Genomic DNA, 7,591 nt, shown 5'->3' on the forward strand with positions numbered 1-7,591 from the left:
TGTCATTGCATAAATCAAGCTGCCTATCATCTCCCAATATTTCTTTGGGTCAGCAGGTTCTCAATCACCATCACAGTTTGGTTTTTGTTCACATGGAGTTGATCTACCCTTGCAGTCAGACATTTCAAACCTCTCCTTGGTTCATTCTCACTTCTCGTTCTCTGTCTGAAGTCAATGGCTAGAAAATGTTTAAGTCTTCCAAAGCCTTTCATCTTAAAATTTGCCCTGTAGCTGTGGTCAGCGTGTATTGCTGTATCATCCCCACAAGTCACTTTGCACTCATAGTCCTTCAGCTACTGTGGGCTTTTTCGGTCTCTCTGGGGATGGCGTATGCTTTGACAGTTTTCTTCCTGTCCTGCCAGAATGTCACTCACCGGTGTCTCAATTTGAAGCCCTTTTATCTTCCCTGGATTTTCATCAACCTGATCAGTCTTTACCATAAAGGATTCTAATCTCTTCCCATGTGTATCGACATCATATGTTTCCAGATCTATCTGGGTTTGTCATTCAACTACATCTCTTGTAACAAACTGCACTAGTCTGTGTTTAAGGAGTTTGCATGCATAGCAAACTCATCATCAACTCATCAAATTGTTGACTTCAGTCTCAATTGTTTGTTTTTGCACTGTTCTTTTTTTCATCTTCCAGCATTGGAAGGTGAGATTTCTGTTCCATTTGTCTGCCGTTGTCGCAGGATCTGGAGGGTCACCCAGGCAGCCTTTTTACGGATAAAGGAACAAAATAAGCACCTCGCTGACCTTTGTTGTACCTCTGTGCCCTGCTATTACCCTGGCCAGAAGGTCTGGCTGTCCACAAAGCACACTCCTCTCAAGTCAGAACCTAAAAAACTCATCCCCAGCTATATCAGTCTTTTTGAATTCGACTGATATTCAAGTCTCTAGTCCATCTTGTTTCTGTCCAGTTAAAATTAGCAAGCAACATTAGCGTCCACTATTCCTTAGTCTTTGTACTGCAACCCTATTTTGCATCTCATAGTTTTGTTTGCCTGTGTTTTGACTCTGTTATGGAAAGGACTGGGACTGTTGTCTTCAGAGAGAGGAGGTGAAGCTTAGATGTCCCGATGCAGAGCGGTACAGGAGCAACTTTGTGATGTAGGTGCTGCATGGGGGAGGGAGGGTGAGGCCTCTGCAGCACCCAGGGGTCCGCTTAGTATTCAGCAAACCACTCATTAGACATGCAAAGCTGCAGAGTTGGCGCTTGAAGCCTGAATGAGTTGCCTTTGTCCTGTAATTGGAGATGGTTCTGTGGGAGCCACAAAGAGAGCAGGGCCTCCTCACCCTCCTCACCCATTCCACTTTTCTCTGATCCATCCTGTCCTTCCTCCTCACTTTGTTGTGTAACTTGTGGCACAAAGATTCAGTTTCCAGGAAATTATCCAAGTAAAATCTCAAAAGTAGAGAAGCAACCAAGCATCACAGGTCAAGTCTGTGATATTTAAAGTAACTCTGACGTTCTCACCTGTTAACCTGCAGATGGCAGACACCACATCTTTTTAACAGCACAAATGAGCATTCATTTTGAACAAAATTCATTCATTCTGATATTAATTCCTATGCAATGTACGTGTATGGACAAACGCTGCTAAGTGGAAGTGAGATTTGTATTGTTATCAGACCTTTGTCTGAGGATCAAAGCATGAAACTGAAAATATTTTACATATTAATTTCATTAAAAATGTGTCAAATTCTTGAAAACAGTGTAGTTATATACTTAAACTCTGAACTTCTTTATTTGAAGTTCATAGTTTTTGCCGACAGCAGCATAGTAAAAAACAGCAATAAGAGGCTTCAGAGCATATAAGACCACTCTGCTTCATGGATTATTTTTGTGGGTACAAAACCAGAACAAAACACACACCAGGAGGTTTTTGCTGGGCCACAAGCCCATCTATTCCTAGTGCCAAGAAGATCTTTACTAAATCAAACATAAATCATCAAGATTTCCACACGGAACTGGTTGGGGCCTAGGTTAACTGGTCAACATGGTTCCAGTGGAAAGTGTGCTACTGCTGGGCAAAGACAAAAGTTTGGAGGCAGTGAGAGAGAAGGAAAGGCAGTGGGTGTAGTGTGGAGGTGGAGTAGTGTAGGGACTTTGAAAGTAGAAACTATGACTGGTAAAGAGAGACAGCTGGTTGATGGAGAGAAAGAAGGTAGGAATATTGTATGTGCAAGAGACAAGATGTAATGAAAGCAGGGCCAGGAGTATTGAATGCTGATTCAAATTATTCTATCATGGTGTAGATAGGAAAAAAAATAGATTAGGGGTCATCTTTAAGAAGAGGATGTGAATAGTATTGTGGAGGTAAAGCAAGTGTCAGACAGGATCACGAGTTTGAAGCTGAAAATTGAATATGTGATGAAATGTGGTCAGTGTGTATGCCCCACAGGTTGGATATCCATCAGAAGAGAGAGAGAGGAATTCCGGGGAAACTCCAACCAAGCTCTCACTACAATAGAGACTTGATACCGGGCCCAATCCGCAGGTTCGTTTCTAGTTTACCTTTATTTGCACCTGGCCAAATTTTGATTGCACATCCAGTCTCCTTCATTGCAGCTACACTATTGTTTTTTCCAGTCTTCTTATGTGCTATTGCATCTGCTTTACCAACCACTGGCATTAGATCAAAACTACAACACTATACAAATTTATTATCCATCCAGATACATGGAAAGGCCTTAAGATTTATGTATAGTAATATGTTCCCATCCCATTTTGGTCCAGACACGTGGCTCTCAAAGACTGTTTTATGCAGACAGTCGTTGACATCCACACATTTCTCCCAAACAGCATTCACAAATGGCATGTTTTCAAAATTCCAACAAGTAGTCAGTGGCCAGTGTATTTGCTGATCTGAGTATCTGCTAATGCTTTCGTTCTTTTGGGTCAATGGATGAAAAAAGTTGCAAAAGCAGATAATTTTGCAATAAACACTTTCAGATCAGTTTCTTGCAGAACACCCGTGCTACAGGATTAGTTTTAACAGGGTCTATATAGCAGTGTATATAACAATGGTGACACAGTGATTAACGCTGTTGTCTCACAGGACGAAGGTCTTCAGTTTGACCCCATCATCTGGCCAGGGCCTTTCTGTTTGCGTGGGTTCTCTCCAGCTACTCTGATTTGAGGGTTATGAGTTGTTTGCACCTTGCAGTGAACTTTCTGTATTTACTTTCATGCAGTCTTCTCTTTATGGTAGATTTGGATATGGATACACATACTCCCTGGGGAGTGTTGTTCACTTGGATGGCTGTTGTGAAGGGGTTTCTCTTCATCATGAAAATGATTCTGCGATCATCCACCTCTATTGTTTTCCATGGTCGTCCAGGTCTTTTTGTGTTACTGAGTTCACCAGGGATTTCTTTGTTTCTCAGGATGTACCAAACTGTAGTTTTTGCCACTTGTAATATTGTAGCAATAGGTAGGTTAGGTTATAACAAAGTTAAAATGGCTAAAAAGCAAGGCCCACTTTGCTTGCACCGCTCTGTTAGTATGATAATGTACTATGAGGCCTTTAAGATTTGATGGTGCCCATTCAAGATTTTATTTGTGCAGAAAAGTTATTTAAATTTAATTCTGGATTTAACAAGGAGCCAATGAAAAGATGTCATTATAGGGGATATGTCTCTTTTTCTAGTCACAGTTAGGTTTGCGGGTTCCCTTCCTTCACCTTAGTCTTTCTATGGCGTTAATAACCTTGTTTTGAATCTTCATCTTCATAATAACGGTACATCTTCAGTTTATTCTCTTTGCCTCAGGAGTCTGCACTTGTGGTTCTTGACACAGTGAAATGATCTAAGGTATGATTGACCTTCACCAAACATTAAACAGCTTTAATCCTGCCCTAAGTCTTTATCTGTTTGAGCCTGTTTCTGTCAAACAGAGACAGTCTGACATCAGATTGCATCGCTGGTAGTTTCTGAAGCTGTGAGCACTTTACAAACACAGAGCACAACTGTCACTTACATTTTTAGAATTGCAACTAAGCTCATGATCTAAGACTAAGATAAATATTATACTAATATAGGTCTAAAGTATTATTAGTAAAACTTAAATGCTCCATCTTCATAATGTGTTTTATGAAAAAAGGTTAAAATATTTTGCACAGGCCACAAGTTTTCCCAATGTTAACGAGAACTTGCAGAAAATCTTCAGACCAAGACATTAAAAAAAATTCAGATTACTTCTTATTTGTCTGCCAATTTAAAAATTGGAAGAAAAAATTGGACTTTATGGATCATTTTGCAAACGTTTTAATACTTTGAGCAGCGCGGAGCTCTATGCCCTATGATAAACAGACTCTCTGGGCCCTCGTTCTTTCTTAATCCCTATCTCTTATGTTTTAATTGTTTTTCAACAAATAATTGAGCCATGTACATTACAATCTAAATAACTAACAAATACTAGAAGCAGAGTAAAGGGAGAAAATAAACAAGAAAACATGAAGACATTTAGTACACAAACAGAAACCTAAATACAAGGTAACAAAAAAAGCTAATTACTCAAATACAGAAACACAGGAATACTAAGAAATATTTCTGATATAGGCCACATACGCTGATAAAAGCTTTCAATATCCCAGGTGAGAGCACCCACCCTGCAGGTGGCAGGTAGAATGGGAGCTGGGAAGAATTGTTCATTATCTGAGGAATACTGGTGGGAAAGTGCTTCTGGCTTGGTATTCTGAGAGCCTGGGTGACAGGAGAGAGAGAGATTAACTTGGATGAAAGACAGAGACCAGCGAGCTTGCTGGAAATTAAGTCCTTTAGCATTTCGGAGATATGGGCAATCGTGGCTCAGGAGTTGGCAGTTCGTCTTGTAATTGGAAGGTTGCCGGTTCGAGCCCTGGCTCCGACAGTCTCGGTCGTTGTTTCCTTGGGTAAGACACTTCACCCGTTGCCTACTGGTGGTGGTCAGAGGGCCCGGTGGCGCCAGTGTCCGGCAGCCTCGCCTCTGTCAGCGTGCCCCAGGGCAGCTGTGGCTACAACGTAGCTTGCCATCACCAGTGTGTGAATGGGTGGATGGTGGATGACTGAGTGTGTAAAGTGCTTTAGGTTCCTTAGGGAGTAGTAAAGCGCTATACAAATACAGGCCATTTTTTTAATCTGTCCATATGAGAAACAGCTGTATGGCTCCCTCCAGCCAGGGATGCCATCATTCCAGGGTTAATTTATAATTTCCAGAAGCTCTCTATCCCCCACGTTATAGTTTTGCTTGGTGGGGGTGAGGTGACATAAATAGAGCTGGCGTTTACCTTGAGGTTCGTATCTGTGGGATAGCACTGCCCCTACTGCTACGTCTGATGCATCGACGTACACGATGAACTGCTTATTAGTACCTGGGTGAATTAGAATGGGGGCAGAGGCAAATAGCTGCTTTCATTTAGTGAAGACAGTGTGGGCCTCCCAGGGCCAGGTGGATGGTATCTTAGAGGAGGTGAGACGAGTGAAGGGAGCAGCAACTTGACTGTAGTTTCTGATGAAGTGTCTGTAAAAGTTAGCAAACCCAAGGAAGCAGGGGAGTTCCCTTCATGGCTTAGGAACGGGCCATCCCTGCACTGCTTTGACCTTTGCTGGATCTGTCTTCACCTGTCCACCCCATGTTAGAGGACACCTAAATGATTGTCTCACATGATTTCAAGTTCAGCTGATGATTGGCTGTTTGTGGGCAATAGTTAAACAACTCACATGTCTTAACGAAAAGGACATCTCATAGAGTTTCACTCTGTGTTTCTGTCTTGCGCTTTGGTTTACTGTGTTGTTAATGTACCACAGGACATAGTTTGATGTTTTTCTGAGCTTTTATAAACTGCACAAATTAAAATCGAATGGGGCAAAAACACCTGAGCTACTGACTCATAAAATCTACTTTGATCTTTAAAAGAAGGACATGATAAATGAAATCTGCTAAATTGAATTATGAATCACAGGGCTGGAAATTATTTTAATTGTTTGTAACTGTAAATTTGTTTGCTTTGCCTTTTCCTTTGAGGGGCAGATCCAGATCAGAGTTTGTCAGGATTTGAACCTGAAGAGAAACAGTTAACAGAGACAGAGTGTCAATTCTCTGGATGACTGGACTCCAACAAACCCTGAAACACAGCAACAAAAGACCACAATCTGCCTCTCCAACCACCCTCCTCTTCACCCCATCGCAGAAAAAAAAAAAGGATCCCATTATGTAACCCACCAACCATCTCACTCATTAACTGGTTCCCAGTTAAAAGAGTGAAGGGGATGGGAAGGATCACGTGGTGCAGGGGCTTGTTTACTAAAACAAGGGTTGAACGAGGGAGAAACAGACTGTGAAGAAAAAAAGTAAGAAAGGGAGTTAAAAAAGAAGAGGCGAAGCAGCTTTTCCCACCAACTCATTCACAACTCAAATGCTTTCAGTCGCTGTGCTGCTGACCGCCGTCACCATGGAAACGACTGCTCAAGCAAAAGCAGCAAGGGGTGGGAGGGTGAAGGAATGGGAGTGGGAGCAGCAACAGTTTCACATCTGTCCATCTGTTTGTCCACTTCATGAAAACTACACGATTAAAATTCTAAAGACACCTGAACGTCCTTTCTGTGCACCACAGTGTAGCCCGAGGGGGGCAATCTCAGTCCACAAGGGCCGGTGTCCTGCAGGTTTTAGATCTCACCTTGGGTCAACACCCCTGAATCACGTGATTAGTTCGTTACCAGGCCTCTGGAGAACTTCAGGACATGTTGAGGAGCTCATTTAGCCATTTAAATCAGCTGTGTTGGTTCGAGGACACATCTAAAACCTGCAGGGACACCGGCCCTCGTGGACTGAGATTGCCCACCCCTGGTGGGTGTAGCTACTCTGTGGATGGAAAGGGGAAATGAAATTCAATTCATTTCTGTTTAATTTTCTGTAGTCTGTTTTAATCTGTTTGCTATTCATAGTCTCTCTTCTCTTGCCTCTCAACTGTGACAGACTTATTTTAGGATAAAGTTCATAGACTTTCTGAATGCTTTCTGTTTTATTTCAATTTTTTGCATGTTTGTTTGGCTTTAATCAGATATGAATGGTAATTATATGCATGCAGTTTTTATGTGACCATTAAAGTTCATTTAAATAGTATGTCTGCTGGGTGGAAAGCCCAAAAAGGATCTTGCTGTTACCATAATATCAAAATATTTCCCATGTGTGGGACTAATAAAGGTTTGTATCTTATTTTTAGTTCATTCAACTGAAGGACAGATGCATTTTTCAGTAGCCAGTCATCTGTTGTCCACCCATCCCTCGCAGTTCGCAGAAAACCTCCAGATTTTAGTGAAATACGACTAATTTGTCTGTTATACAACTCTTTGTTACTCTCCTTGACATCTCGGAGGGGTGGTGGGATTACTGTTCTATATATTTAAAAAAAGTTTAGTAATAACTCTGTATTTCTGCCTGTATTAGTCCTCACTATATATCATCCTCCTAGACTGAGACATGGCTTCTTGGAAAAATTGGTCAACTTTTTTTTTCAAACTTAGAATAGAATAGCCCTTTATTGTCACTGTACATGTACAACGATAGGTATGCTATAAAACTTCTTTTTTTAAAGCGACATGGGACA

The 7,591-nt window shown here is 41.5% G+C and overlaps 1 long non-coding RNA gene across 1 annotated transcript; it reads left to right on the forward strand.

The window, feature by feature from the left end:
* Window positions 1-2,107: 2,107 nt before the first annotated feature.
* Window positions 2,108-7,417, forward strand: LOC147309849 (uncharacterized). Its single transcript, XR_015125814.1, has 3 exons — window positions 2,108-2,322; window positions 2,408-2,503; window positions 6,016-7,417. It is a non-coding gene; the product is annotated as an uncharacterized LOC147309849 (long non-coding RNA).
* Window positions 7,418-7,591: the final 174 nt, after the last annotated feature.

Source organism: Aulonocara sp. 'chitande type north' Nkhata Bay, linkage group LG17 (genome assembly GCF_057382095.1).
Source record: "Aulonocara sp. 'chitande type north' Nkhata Bay isolate Kocher_YH1m ecotype deep benthic linkage group LG17, A_spYH_male_GT1.1, whole genome shotgun sequence".
NCBI lineage: Eukaryota > Metazoa > Chordata > Actinopteri > Cichliformes > Cichlidae > Aulonocara > Aulonocara sp. 'chitande type north' Nkhata Bay.